Genomic DNA, 15,839 nt, shown 5'->3' with positions numbered 1-15,839 from the left:
ATGGATTACAACTTACAAGTAAGCTAGGATTACAAGTAAGCTAGGATTACAGTAAAGTGCAGTTAGTTAGTGCTTGCATACGTTGAAATATATAATTTGTCTGAGTCTCTGTGAGAGGAATAAATAATTGTACCTATATGATCATGATCAGGGGGGAAATTGGTACTTTTGAGGTTATAAAAAGTGGACAGATCAACAAAAATACGCCGAATCAACGAGACAACAAAGCAAAAAGTTCAAGTTTCATGTTAGTTTCATGGATCTTCAATACAAATAAAAGGAATTATATTCTTGCTGGCTTACCATTACCAAATCTATTGATTTGGTAGGATTGTTGCATTATTATACCCAAAATCTAAACCCCACCCACATGTTGTCTTGTTTTCTTCGATGTCTCCTTTGATTGCATTACAAATTTTTTTATGCTAGTTTGAATTTGACTTGGAATGCACACTGCTCTCAATCCCAACCATTCACTTGCATCCAATCGGTCCACCTATCTCTTTTACCCTTCAGCTAAAAGCGGAAGTGGAACTCATTTAGACCATTTTTTCATTCATATCATACCTATGATTCTATGAATATTCCAAAACTCAATGGACCCAACAATTGCACAGAACAGAAGAATATATATATATAGGCTAATTATTGTAACCATTTCATTCATGCCAAACCTATGATTGTTTGTGAATTGAGAAGTCATTCTGAATGAATTAAAATTGGATCAACCATGCTAATATATTTGAGACTATCGAGAAGATATATAAAATCCTCTCCTGCTTAATTCATGGCTTAATCTACTACCTGAGGCTGAGAGAGCACGTGAACATAGATTTGGCCTACCAAATGTCTGATATTTATGTCATAAAACTGTGGATTATCTTGATTTTCATGAGAAAATGTGCAGATTCCGGGTAATCTTTCATTCATATAAACAACTCCTCAAAATGATCATGCAATTTATTTTTATTAATAAAAAATGCATATAATACCCATTCTACTGATCATTTGTGTGGTTGATTTGATCATTTAGAATTGCAGATATGATTAAAACTAATTATTATTTTTATGGCCATAAATCATTTTTCTGAGCATCCCCTACCATTCAAATGTATATACTACCTATCTGTCAAGGCTAAATGTGGGGCCCAAAATGCACTCCAGGAGACCAATATTTAAATGTAAGTGTGGTGTAATCTAAAATATTTTAAGCTAGTTGGAGTTCCAACACCCTATCATATAAGTCATTTGCTTTACTCTTCGAATTCTCATCTTCATGTGAGACTTCTTTATAATAATTCTTATATTTCATCACTAAAAAAAGTTGTGTGAAGATTTATTAATCTTCTTCAATGTGGTCACCAGTTTGCTAATCAGAAACTAATTCAAGTGATACATATTTGATTTCAATTAAATTAAATTTTGAGGTAATCTGGTGTATAGAATAAACAATATTGGAAGAGCTAGTGTTGAAATTAAAGATCGAGCTGGTGTCATAAAGATGTTTTGAAGAAAATTATTTCTCAGAGCATACTATGTTTGATTAAAAAAAGGCTTAATCCAATTTTTGGTCCCTAACCTTTGTCATAAATATGACTTTAGTCCCTCGCCGGAGTAAAGGTGGGGATTGGTCCCCAGTTTTTGGCAAAATGATTGGCTTTGGTCCTTCCGGCCGGTTGAGTCAACGCCGGAGCTCCGGGAATCTCATGTGGCATTGCCACGTCATTTAATGAGTCCGCTTGGATTTTCTTTTTCTTTTTCATTTAAAAAAAAATTAAAACACAAATTATTAAATTAGTTAACACCATCATCTTCATCATTATCAACATCATCTTCAATCCACCATCATCATAAAAAAAAACCCAACCTAGATCTACAATCTCTAAATTTCAAAACCAAGAAGAAGGAAAGAACAACAACCGAAGAGAAAAACCAGAGGAAAACAGAGTTAAACTAGATAATTAATCAGTGATTACATATCGAAGAAGATCTGAATCAAATTAGGAGTTAGGAATTAGGAATATTGATTGATGAAATTGAAAGGATTAAATGTGGAAAATTATATGACAGATAAGATGAGTTTTGCAATTTTGCACCTCACCACCACCAGATCTAAGGCACATAGGACCTAGAAAACTTCCTTCTTTTCATCTCTGTTCCCAGTTGAAGATAGACTTTTGGCAGAAGGGTTCTGTTACTGCTTCTTCTCTTCCACGCCCTCTCATTCTTCGACCCAGAAAATTAACAAAATTCAGTATCTTTAACCAAGAAATTCAACAATATTCAGAAAATCATCAATCCCTCCTCCTCTCCTCCCTATGGAGAAATGGCATGTTCTCTCTTTCTCTCTTTGTCGTCGTGTTCCTTCGTGCTCTCTCTTATTCATACTCCTTTCTCTTCAAAACCCCACTTTGATGTAGCCACACCGTCGATCTCTTCAAATCCCCCTGCCATGGCTCCAAAACGATCATTAGATTTGACACCCCACTCATTAGAAATGTCACCCCACTTACGGAAACTCAGTTTCCGAAATATTTCGGAAATAAGGTTTCCGAAGCACTTTTTCACTCAAAAGTGGGGTGTTACATGTATTTTGCCCTACAAATCACGAATTAATTTCGGAATCTAAGATTCCGAAATAATTCGGAACTTGAAAATTCAAAAATTGGGGGTGTGAAATCTAATGGCTGGGGTGGCAAATCCAGCTCTCCTCCAAAACATATCAGAAACAGTGAGCAGGAGAACGAAACACAGCGACTAGTTCGAAAAGCCCAAAGCAGGAGAACGAAACACACCATCACTCTCCTTCAACCTTTTCTCCTAATTCGAAAAACCCTAATCTCGATTGATTGCTCCAATGGGAGAAAAGAGGAAGAAGAACGACGATTCTCTCACCGTAGCCACGCGCGGAGAAGAGGTCGGCGACGCAGGAAAGGTGGCTAGGTTCTAGAGAAAAAAAGAAGAAGAATGAGAGAAACATAAGCAGAGAGAGAGGGAGGGAGAGAGAGCGTGAAAAAACAGTGGTGAAGAAAGAAAGGGAAGATGGGGTTGGGGGTGGTGGTGGGGTTGGTGTTGTGTGAAGAATCAGTGGTGAAGATGGGGTTGGGGTTGGGGATGGAGTGTCTGTAAATTTCTGGGTTTGGGAGTGTAAAGGAGAAGAAGATGAGGAAGGATGATGGTGTTGAGGATGATGAAGAACAAATTTGGGTGAGGGTTTTAATTAATTAAAAAGGAGGTTAATTAGTGAGAGTTAATTCAGGTTTTAATTTTTGTGTGTCTTAGTTTTATTTTAATTTAATGAAAAAAGAAAAAAGAAATCCAGCGAGACTCATTAATTGATGTGGCAAGGGCCACATCAGCTGGCGGAGCTCCGGCGTTGACTCAACCGACCGGAAGGACCAAAACCAATTATTTTGCCAAGAATTGGGGATCAATCCCCACCTTTACTCCGGCGAGGGACTAAAGTCATATTTATGACAAAGGTTAGGGACCAAAAACTGAATTAAGCCTTAAAAAAAAGGTAGGTATATAGCTTGGTCTTGCACGTCTTCTATCTGTGGACACTTCTCGTGTAGTCGTCTTTGTTTTATGTTACATCATAAAGAACAAAAACTTTCGAAAAGTAAATTATGTACATAATACACTGTTGTTTAGTTTTGAAGGGTGGCAATAGAAACAACAAAATAGAGATTGAACAAGCTTGCGGATCCTGATTCAAACACATGGCTATATAATTGCTTGGAAAATTCAAATGAAGCGTGTAAGGCTTTTTGGTAGAGTGGATACATATATCATCTTGTTAGTTTAGTACAGTTGTAACACCACCCACTATTGCTGATCAAAGATCGATGTCGATTCGGTTTCAAAAGAAGAAAAGAATTAATTATAATACCTGAGATAGTGATATGTATCAGCATCAATCACTGTGTGTGTTTGTATAATTGTGGTTCAAAGTCAATGGCTAGCTAAGACTAAGATGATTCTACTATAATCTCATATCATTGTCGGTTTCCAGCAGAACAAACTGTATTTGGGTATCAAATAGAAAGCGTGGCACACAACACTTCCACATTCTCTTTTAGTATCTTTGCCACAAGAAACGAATCAGGTGGGTCAAATTTGGTATCCTTGTTTTCCCTTTTTTAAATAACAGTTAAGGTAGGATGATTAGGATGAGTGTCGACAAGCATTGCATTGCATAATGTTTTTTCAACGTCTCTTTTCCACCTCCACCTTAGGTAATAGAAAGGGAAATGAAAAATATAATATACGATGCGACAGAATTAGGTTAAAAATACGATAAGGTGTATTGTGGTGATTTGCTGACCTCGTATCTTAACTACACGGTTAGGTGTTTGATCATTATCTATGAGAATGAAGTGGATTTCATGATTAATTATTTACAACTTAATGCAAGCATCTACGATTAGATGATTAATTTGTTTAGTCAGCCAGACTTCACCACCAAAAAGGAGTTAGGTTAAAGAAATGGAGTTATTAACATTAATGTTTGAGTCAAATCATAAGCTCTTATATCAGTGTTTGAGAGAGTTTATGCAAACAGCTTATGGCCTATGCAATCAGTGTTTTGAGCTTATTTTCATAAGCTACTCAGGAAACCTTATGAAAAAAAGTTTATGCTTATATATAGCTTATTTTCGATTCATTTCAATAAAAAATTTAAAATAGTTTATAAGTAAGGCCTTATGTCATAAATTTTTATGACCATAAGCGCTTAATTAAGTTGTGTTTCCAAACGAGGACTTAATATTTATTGTCCCACAATGTGGGCCGGAAAGGCCAAACAACAAGAAGGAGGCTCGTATGGGACACAGACCCAGCCGGAGTGTCTTTCAGGCCCAGCATCATTTAATTAGATGATGGATGCCCAACTAGACCAAATGCACTTTTTCGTTGTGCTTTTTAGTTTTTATCTTCAAATTAATGAAGAAAAGACATATCAAAACACTATGTTCTATACCCCTTATACCAAAAATAAAATAGAAATGTTCTATACCCCATGCCTAATTAGTAATTACCTAACAACTGATCAATCACACATTTAATTACAACCGCCTTATTTGTTATCCTCACAAGTTGTCTGCGGCTTTGCGCTATCTAGTGTTATTAGTATTACATACTTTGCACATTTTTCCCCTAATACAGGTAATGTTCTGCCGCACTTCCGACCTTAGCTATACTACTACGAAATTTTCTTTGATTTGAATTTTCTTGCTTCACTTCGTAGCATTAAGGGAAAAGTGCAATGAGGGAAATCAATTAGGAAGGCAATGTCTTCCATCTTCTTTCAAATTTTGAGGAAAAGGTGCGGAGGAAAAGAAAATAACGGGTGTTACGGATCAAACTGATCGAAAGCTAACTTATATCAAGGAATAACACTAAGAACCCTTAATGCTAAAGCTTATGAAATAAAAAAGAAAGATAAAATGTTTCAAGTTTTTGATTAAATCATAATGAAAGAGAATTACAATATTTATACATGTGGTCACATCCTAACAAACAGAATATTCTAAAATGGAATTAAAAGAAAAAATTAAGAAACTAAACAATCATATCTATGTGGACCTTATAGTCTAAAGGCTTAAAAGCACATTTGGTCCCCCACGAATGCATTTTGTGCAAATTCAGTCCCTAAACTTTAAAAATAGCATTCTTGATCCCCAACGTTACACTCCGTCAATTGTTTTGGTCCATTTTCCCAATTCCGTTAGAAAATTAACGTTTTCTGGATTTTCCAGAAAATTCATCCACTTCTTCATCTTCTACATACATCCTTTACTCATCTTCATCTTATTTTTCAAAAGAATTCCAGAATGAATCTCGCAGCATCCTTTCTTCTTCTTCGCGAGCCTTATCCATCCCTCTATGAATCTCGCTTCGTCTCTGCTACCTCTCACAAATCTCGCTTTCTCCTTTCCTCTTCTCTGAGCCTTGTCCCTCTATGTATGAATCTAGCTTCCTCTGCTCCTTCACAACCCTGGCTCAGTGGCTCACCCATTCACCCACATGCGGCGAATGAGTAGATCTGGTGGTCCTCTACAACGCAAAGGTTGAATCTTTGCAAGATTTGGCGGTGAGGAAACCCAGATCGAGAGAAACCCAAATCAAGAAGACACATATTGAGAGAAAACTAGATCAAGGCAAGTGGATTCTCCATTTTTCTCTTCTCTGTTATGCTCTTCGATTTTTTGTTTTTTGGGGAATATTGATGGCTATGGTGTGAAACAAAGTGGTGAGGATGGAGAAAATCAGTTATGGGAATACTGTTTTGGTTATGGGTTTGCAGTACTGAAGAGGGAGGTAGGGAGGAGAGGAGAGATTGATGATTTTGAGGTTTTCATTTTGCTTTATGGGTTGATGAAGGTTGAAGAAGAAGGAGAAGGAGATGGATGGAGGAGACTTTCTTCTTCCTCAATCCAAACAAAGTTCACGAACGATATGATTCAAGAATTCGGTGGGTTTAGTGGGGTTTCAAGAACAATTCAAGCGTCAAGAATGATTTAAGGGTCAGATTTTTGGTAGTTGGACTGGGCGAGACCACAGGGTCCCTCGCCCAGGAGACTCAGCCTTAGGCGCGGAACATGCCTGGACCTTGGGCCGCTCTCCCCAAGGCCCAATCGGCCCATTTAGACAGATTAAAGGCACGAAGGCCCAACCCCAAATCTATAAATAGGAGACGGTTACCAATTGTAAGAGACTCTTAGCTCATTTGGTGAAATTCAGTTATACTTTCTCTCTCTTAACAGTTAGGAGTTCATCTCCCTAAGATTTCCGATCACACTCCACACACTCTAGGCACCATGCCTTGATTCTATGTTCTTGACCGGAACATTGGCGCCGTTTGTGGGGACCGATAAATTTTGATTCCCAGACTACGTGGGTCGTGAATTGAAGGAGAAATTCTCTGGTTTTCTGTGAGACATTTCGTTAGTTCTTGAGTTTTGGTGAGCATTCGTAGGTGTTGATGGAAACACGTCGCAGACGACGGGAAGAAGACCCCGTGCGAAGACGTACTTCGCCGCCGCGTCGCGTTCGGGGCCGACCACGCCGCCAGACGATTCATCGCGAGGATGCAACTCCAGTAACCCCTCCGGCTCCGCCCCCGCCTCCTCCGTCTCCAACACCTTCGCTGCCTTCACCGCCAACGTCACCGGAACAAAGAAGGTCGCCAGAAAAGTCACCTGAGGACTCAGGAGGAGAGCCGCAGGCACCTCAAGCTCCGATCTCCGGACAAGATTGGAGACGCTTGATCAGCAGCATCGACGAGATAAGGCAGCAGAACGACTATCTTCAGGAGCAGCTAGAGTATTATCGTTACGAGCAGCAGGATGAAGGAGAGCGCGAGGCAGAGGTTGTGGCTGAATTTGAGCCATTTTCAGCGGCGGTAAGGGAGGTGGCCATTCCAGATAATATGAAGAATATAGTCCTCGAAACATACAACGGAAAAACAGATCCAAAGGAACACTTATTGTATTTCAATACAAAGATGGTGATTAGCGCCGCTTCAGACGCAGTCAAGAGCAGAATGTTTCCAGCGACTTTCAAAGGAACAGCAATGGCGTGGTTCACAACTCTTCCGCGAGGATCCATCACCAACTTCAGATATTTTTCGTCCAAATTCCTCGTCCAGTTCTCAGCGAGCAAGACTAAGCAAGTGACGATCGAGGACTTGTACAACATGCGGCAATCTGCAGGGGAGACTCTGAAACAATACGTGAAACGATTCAGTGCTGCGTCGGTAAAGATTGAGGAATCAGAGCCGAATGCCTGTGCCCGGGCCTTCAAAAATGGTCTACAACCTGGAAAGCTAAACAGCAAACTGAGTCGTAAGCCTGCCAAATCGATGGCTGAGGTACGCGTGCGGGCGAACACGTACATCCTTGATGAGGAGGACGACGCTTTCAAGCGACGAAGGGCGAAGGTGGAAAAGGATGGTGATCAGGAGGACGCGTCGCCAGAGGATAAAGCAAGCAAAGACAAGGTTGAAGGGAGTAAGAGGCGAGACAGGAAAGTCTGGGCAGCAGAGAAGACAACGAGAGACCCTTTGTATCCAAGGAGGGACAATGCTGAGCATCGCCGACCCTGGCACCAGGCTGACTCTCGTCGGCGTGGAGAGTCGGGAAAGAGTCTCAGTGCTCATCTAACGGAGCTGCTGCGTGAGGTCAAGGCGACCCATGCCGTTGAAGAGGGCGAAAGGGAAGCAGACCCGCCGCGACCAAAATCAGATAAGACTAAGTGGTGTGAGTATCATCGATCAGCAGGACATGATACAGGGGATTGTTTCACTTTAAAGAATGAGATAGAAAAGCTCATCAGAGCAGGGCGAGCGCAGCTAAATGACCGCAATGAGCGTTGGAATGGCGAGCGACAACAGGGAAATAGGTATAGGAACTCTCGCCAGCAGGATGATCGCCGACGGGAGGATCGCCGCCGCACGCCGAGTGCAGAAAAGAAGGAAACATTGACTACCAAGAAAAAGAACGCAGAAGAAACATTTAATAAAGATCTCGACCCACTGGTCGGCGCAATTAATACAATTGCAGGTGGTTTCGGCGGAGGGGGAGATACAGCTTCGGCAAGAAGAAGACATGTCAGGGCAGTAACCTCGGTGCAACAATACCAAGCTCCTTTTGGTTTCCAGCATCCGGATATAGTAATCTCATCAGTGGATTTTGAGGGAGTCAAAATGCATAAAGATGATCCGGTGGTCGTTATGGTTCGGATCAACAGTTTTAATGTTTGTCGGGTACTTTTGGATCAAGGTAGCTCCGCCGATATCATTTACGGGGATGCGTTCGATAAGCTGGGTTTAACAGATAAGGATTGGATGCCCTATACAGGAACGCTAGTAGGGTTCTCGGGCGAGCAGGTGTGGGTGCGAGGTTATATAGATCTAGACACCGTTTTCGGAGTAGAGGACAATGCCAAGCTCCTTCGTGTAAGGTACCTGGTGATACAAGTTGTAGCCTCGTACAACGTTATCATTGGGAGGAATACCTTAAACCGTTTGTGCGCCGTCATTTCAACAGCCCATCTTGCAGTAAAGTACCCGCTGCTTTGTGGGAAGGTGGGGAAAATTGTGGTGGATCAAAGAAGGGCGAGGGAATGCTACAATAATTGTCTCAGCATGTACGGGAAAAAAGGAGCAGGCGAGGGGCACCGGTGTCACGAAATTGAGATCCAACAGGAAGGTCAGAACGGGCAGAGTAGGTCAAGGGTTGAGACGCGGGAGATAGACCATGGGAGGGCGAAAAGGCAGAGGAGTAACCAGAGGCGAGTTGAAGAAGAAGTCGGGAAGACAGAATGGGACGGACCGTTCACAGACATTTCAGCGGAAGAACGCTGGGCAAGCATCATGGATGACCTAGAAATGTATAAGTTTAGTAGGGGAGTGTTGGCGATTGAGCCTAGGCTCACCCTTGAGCAAGAAAGACGGTTGGAAAAGCTGGTAGAGGGAAATTTTGACCTCTTCAGCTGGAGTCCGAAGGACGCTACACTTTGGAACTTTCCGCGGTTCAAAGCGTCAGCTCTTTTGAGCATGGGACCAGGCGACTGGAAGGGGAAAGTGGTGATGGGCCGAAGCATGGACTTGGAAGCATCTCGGCGAGAAGATTATGGACAAGGGTTGAGCAAAGTGCCTGACCGCTTTCGGAAGAAGAAAGGCTCTGCACACGGTGGTAGGAACAAAGGGAAATATGTGGCGAAGGAAATAGCCTCCAGGAACAAGAAGGTCAAGGGTAACAGGCAAAAGAAAGAATTAGAGGTGAATGGGCATTCTGCGAGTGAATGGATAGCGAGTACCTCGGGGACGAAAGAGGAAGTGATGGGCACCATACTTTGAGGGACGAGCTAGGCAAGCAGGGGCGCGACAAAGAGGATGGCGATTGGGGTTAGCCACGAAGTAGGACTAAAAAATAAAGATGCACTCTTTTTCTCCGATACAGGAGTTTTTTAATGAGGCATCCCTCGATGTAAAATTTCAAAGAAATCAAATACAAAAGGATATTCGCCAGAAATACTCCTAGCTCAAATCATTCAACTCTGTTCGCCCGGTGAGAAAAATTCTCCGAAGGTGGCAATCCCAACACGACCTTGATGTCTGGGGATTGCTCCGGGAAAGTCAGGCGCGAACCGACGCTACCCAGATAGCAAAAATTCGATCATTATATCACGTTCGCCTGGTGAGAAAAGTTCTCCGAAGGTGGCAATCCCAACACGACCTTGATGTCTAGGGATTGCTCCGGGGAAGTCCAGTGCGAAACGCTGATTTCTCGTTGGCGATGTGTGCGGGAAAACGACTTATCCCCAAAATGGGGCAAGTCCCTTATCCCCTTAGTCTCCCCGAAATCTGGGAATAAGAGACCTCCCCGAAATATGTGGCGAGAATATAAACTAAGCGTAAGTTTGGGTAAACCCATATGGCCATTGGGCCCCCAGCAGTGTAAGCCCTTGGCGGGAAAAAACCGTCGAGGCCGCACTTGCTCTTACGGGAAATATTGGTGCGAAGAAAAGCCTCGGTTCAAAAGCTGAGCAAAAGTCCTAGTTTCTTTGGCACACCTTCAAAATCGCTACACGAATGAGCAAAAGGAAAAGCTAAGCCTAAAAGGCGAACGAAGAACACGAAGCGATGGAATTTAAGGCAGAGCCTAAAACGGCGACGAAAAACTCGAGAATAAAACCATGCACGAAACAAGTTAAATGAATACAAAGATACAATTCAATTACCAAGAAAGCAAAGTACATACAATTAGTACGAATATAACTGTGTTTCATTAACTTTTCTCCCTCATCTTTTCTTCCTCAATTTCAGCAAAGTGCTCGGCGGAATAGCCTGGGGGATCATCTCGACCAACAAGCCCGTGAGGAGTAACTTTCTTAAAAGCTCCCATGCCATCAAGGTTGATTCCTTTGTAGAGATGTTGAACTTGAGCTTTGGCAAGGAAGAAACCACGACCTCGCTCCTCCAAAATTTCAACAGCAGCGCCAGCCACGGACCTAGCCTGAGAAGTCTTGATTTGCGAGTCCCTCTCGGCGAGGGCCCGTTTCTTTTCCTCGAGCTGCAACCTCACGTCGGCGAGAGACTTGTTCGTTTCCCCCAGTTCACAGAGGAGGGACGCGATTTCCCGATCCTTGAGGATGCAAGTGGCTCTGCCGGCGTTGATCGACTCTATCTTTGCGATCACTTCCCGTTGCAGTTCAAACCAATCCAGCTCCAAATCTTCCATCCTATCCTTACAAGCTGATAAGTCTTCCTCATGGCGGTTCAGCTCTATGCATAAGTTTGCTTGCTTGTTGGTTTGAGCCACCATTTGGGACAGCATCTCGTCATACTTGCGGTGCGCTTCCTGCGCCGCTGCCTGGTAGCCTTCAACCTCCTGCTGGAGTCTCCCCATCTCTAGAGAAGAAGCTGAGCCTTGAGACAGTTGGGCGAAGAGACACCCTACGCGTAGAAGGTTGAACAGAGCTTCCTGTGCGGCCTGATCAAGGTCGGAAATCTCAGCCACTCTCGCGCTCCCAAAGAAATTGTCAGAAAGGACGAAATCAATAGGAGAAGTCCGCTGGTTTGGAATGGAGCTTGCTTGATCACCAGTGGAAGTGAGATTGGCCTTGAAGAGGTTTGGCAGGGAGATGGCAGGGTGCGAGGAGCAAGGTCTTCACCTTGTGGGTCTACCGGGCGGGCAAGCAAGGTCTCATCTAGGGTCGCCTCGACTTGAGGAGACGGGCGATCAGGGAAGAGAACCGCCGAAGGGACCCCCTCCAGATTTGGCTCGCCAGTAGCAATTCCTCTAGGGCAGGGTGAGGATTCAGCGTCGCCCGAAAGAGCGTTTTCCTCACCCCCCAAAGCTTGAGGGAAAGCAGCAGCGTCGCCAGTCTTGGATCTTTTCACCTTTTTCTTCTTTTTTCTCTCTTTCTGAGAAGAGGGAGCATCGATACCAGGGGCACCCCTTTTGGATTTTTGGATTTCTCTTAAGGGTAAAGGTTGGACGGTATCCTCCGGCGTAGGTTTGGGCCCTTTTGGAAAGGGGACGGCCTTAGCCACCTCGGCGGAGGGGATGGTGGTAGTGGAGGAAGATCCCCTGACTCTCTTCGCAGGAGGGGCAGCGATTTCGGCGTCTGAACTAGCCGCGGTGCGTTTCTGTTTCACTCCCTCGGTGTTAAAGGTGGGAGGAAATTTGGGAGAATCAGCAGCCAAAGCGCGTTGCAGCGAGGCTTCGGTGAAATTGAACCCCTCCAAGAGTGAGCGGAGGGAGCCGCTGCGGACAGCCTCCAACAGTTGGGAGCACTCAAAGATGGGAAGTCCGGCGAAAAGGCCGATGGTGGCTTTGTCCTCGCTGCTCAGCGACGACTCAGTTGGCGGGGGAACATCACAAGGACTCTTCGTCCAGTAAAGGGGAAACAGAACGGATCCATCTCGTCGGATGAAGGCTTCAGGGTAAGAGGGATGAACGATCACACGGAAATAGCGTCGCCCGGGGCCCTTCTTAACGTTACTCTTATAAAGGTAAAAGCGATGCCGACCTGAGCGGGATTTCAAGGAAATCCATCCGGGAGTTTCCGTCTTCAGGCATTTTGGGTCTACCCCATAAAAGTAGAAAAAGTGTGAGGCTTTTGCTTCGAGGCCCGATAGCTTCGCAGAGGATCTCGAAGCAACGGATGAAGGCCCAAGCATTCTGATGGAGTTGGCAAGGGGCCACGTTGATTTCCCTCACGACTTGGCAGAGGAACGGGGAAAAGGGTAATTTGATTCCTAACTCAAGGTAGAAATATTCATAAACATAGAAGAAATGTGGCTGTTTAGCCTTTTGTTCAAGACCACGACACCTCTAGGGGCGACGAATGTCCAAGCCTAGGCCGATGATGAGGGCATCCTCCAAAGACTTCTCACGGCAGAGCCCTCCGGCTTGACGAATTGACTCGCGATGGACTCGACAGTAGACAGCTCAGAGGTTTGACAAATGGCCACATGCTTAGGCTCTTCGACTGTGGGCTGGGGAAGATTGATGAAAATTTGTCGCCAAAAGGCATCTTTCTCATCTTCGTTAAGGGGAGTTCCCCCGGCAGGAGGCGTAGCCACCGGGGTAGGAGTGGGGGGCGCAGAGGCAGCACTTCGGGATCGGGAGGACCTGTGAGTACGACGCTTGGGAGTCATTTCTAGGAATGAAGGGAGAAGGCTCACAGGAAATGTTGAGTCGATGACTTTTGGATTATCGCCGGATGTTCAAGAATGGCGAAAGTGGAGAAGAAAGAAAGTTTTAAAGTGGGAATTAAGAGTCGGTTCGGAAATCGTGTCCATCATGACAAAGGTGGAATGATTATTTGGGAAACGTGGCATTAATCCTGAAAAAGCAAAGGCAGCGTGTTAGGCGAAAAGTTGTAACCGTTGACGCTGATTGGTTTAAATTCAAAAATGTCAGGGTTTGACATAACGCATTAAATGGAAGGTACCGTAACGGAAGCTTATTGGTTGAAATTCGGGTTGACAGGGTTCGCTGGGAATCGAAAAGACATTTCAAAAGTGGCAGTCGAGATTCGGGGGATTTGCTGACTTAAAAACTACTTCAGGGCGCAACGCGTGGCGAACGCACGACACATGTCAAAGTGTCATGAGTTAGGGCACGTGTGCAGTACTGGCAAGGCGAGGAGGTCAAGTGCCATCACCCTAGGACTGCTTGTGGACTCAGTTTGCCTAGGAAAAGGGTGGTGCAGTGAAAAGTTTAAAACACGAAGATTTTTTACTTTATTCTCTCAGCCATGTTGGCAATTGTTTTTTTCATTTTGTTAAAAACTTTAGCTTTTATTATTGTTTAGTCTTTCATAGTCCTCGCCTTGGTTTCTTCTGTTTAAAGACACACTTAGCTCTCATGCTTCGAGCTCGGTGTCTTGTGGACTTGTGGACTGGGCGAGACCATAGGGTCCCTCTCCCAGGAGACTCAGTCTTAGGCGCGGAACATGCCCGGACCTTGGGCCGCTCTCCCCAAGGCCCAATCGGCCCATTTAGACAGATTAAAGGCACGAAGGCCCAACCCCAAATCTATAAATAGGGGACGGTTACCAATTGTAAGGGACTCTTAGCTCATTTGGCAATAACAACATTGAAATTCAGTTACACTTTCTCTCTCTAAATAGTTAGGAGTTCATCTCCCTAAGATTTCCGATCACACTCCACACACTCTAGGCACCATGCCTTGATTCTATGTTCTTGACCGGAACAGTAATGTTCACGAGCAAGGAAGACCACCAAAGTTTGATTGGGAGAAAATAGTTTTGCAAATTGTGGGTTACGATTTTTGGTTTTTATCTACTACTTGAAGCCTGAATTTTTATTTATGGTTTCCTCACATCTAAAAAACATTCTGGGTTTTAATTAATGGAGATGGTGGATATTTTGAGTTTTAATTTCTGAGTTCTTTGTATTTCAGCTTTTTGAACTTGGGGTTTTTTTTTGAAATTTAAGGGTTTTTAGGTTTGAAGATGATAGAGGTTGAAGATGAAGATCATATATGAACATGATGATTAATAAAATATTTCTGGGTTTTTTTTATTATTTTAATAAACTTTTAGTTTAATTGCAGTTTTGGTCTCCAGAACTGTTAGTTTTTTAACGGAAAATGGAAAAGGGACCAAAACTATTGACGGAGTGTAACGTTGGGGACCAAGAATGCCATTTTTAAAGTTTAGGGACTGAGTTTACACAAAACGCGTTCGTGGGGGACCAAAAGTGCTTTTAAACCTAGTCTAAATGGGCCTTCTATAACATACCTAAATGAGAAGACATGAGAAGTCTTTTTCAAAACCCAGTATTAAGGGTGTTATGGCGATATACGAGAGTAATAGAGAAAAACTCGTGATTGGTGTGGAACTCTTATGATTTCATTACAAGGAAATGAAGTGAAACCTCTCAAACTCTAAAAATTAATTTGAATGTTTGGAGCAATAGACCCTAGAAGGTATGAAATTAGTGTCTCCGCTTCTGAAATAGCCGTAGTTATAACAACTCCAATTGAGCTTGACTTACGCTTCCTTCCCCCGAGGACAAAGACCATCTCCTTGACAATAGATGTAGCCAATGAAAGGCAACATAGTAGGCCTTTTAGAAAGGAAGCCAAAAGCTATCTTTTCCAATAAAGTTTTTTTTTCCATACACAAAATATTGATTGTTTCATAATAATCAAACACGTATCATTTGAACCAATCACTCATTTCAGTCATTTGTATATCTTTAGATGTTAAATTTGAGAACTGAGCTAATTGACAAAATAGACAGAGGCAACTAAAAACAAAAAATAAATAAAAATAGGGACCCATCTTTTGTTTTGAAGTTTACTGGCTAATAGCACAAAAGGGATACTATTTAAAATATAGATTATATAAATAAGATAGTTAAATAACTTTTTTTTACTGATAATACTTAGATGTTTAGTTGAACTCCTTAAGCATTTAGTCAAGAGTTCGATTCTTGGACGGTGCGTATGGAGAAAATGTTTTAGGGAGTGGTCTACCCACGTGATCTCCAAATCTTGATATAAATATCGTTTTTAGGCATACTAGAACATCAGCGCCCATGGCCTAATGGATAAGGCGCTTGACTTCTAATCAAGCGATTGTGGGTTCGAGTCCCACTGGGCGTGTTTTTTTATATGCAATTTAACATTTTTTGTATAAAATAAAACTAAAAGATAAATAGCCCACTTATTCATACATGGTTAGCTCAGACCCAAACATCATCAAAAGTCTCGCCGGTATTCACTATACACGCATAACTTTATTTTTGGGTTCACTTAAAATGTGACAAAAAAATCATACAAAATCAATAAATT

General features: G+C 42.9%; 1 non-coding gene across 1 annotated transcript; it reads left to right on the top strand.

Moving 5' to 3' along the window:
• Positions 1-15,577: 15,577 nt before the first annotated feature.
• On the top strand, positions 15,578-15,650 carry TRNAR-UCU (transfer RNA arginine (anticodon UCU)). The gene has a single exon. It is a non-coding gene; the product is annotated as a tRNA-Arg (tRNA).
• The last annotated feature ends 189 nt before the right edge of the window (positions 15,651-15,839 follow it).

The sequence above is a fragment of the Lotus japonicus genome, chromosome 1, assembly GCF_012489685.1.
Source record: "Lotus japonicus ecotype B-129 chromosome 1, LjGifu_v1.2".
Taxonomy (NCBI): Eukaryota; Viridiplantae; Streptophyta; class Magnoliopsida; order Fabales; family Fabaceae; genus Lotus; species Lotus japonicus.
The sequence above is the reverse complement of the archived record's forward strand: the minus strand, read 5'-3'. Positions and strand labels throughout refer to the sequence as shown.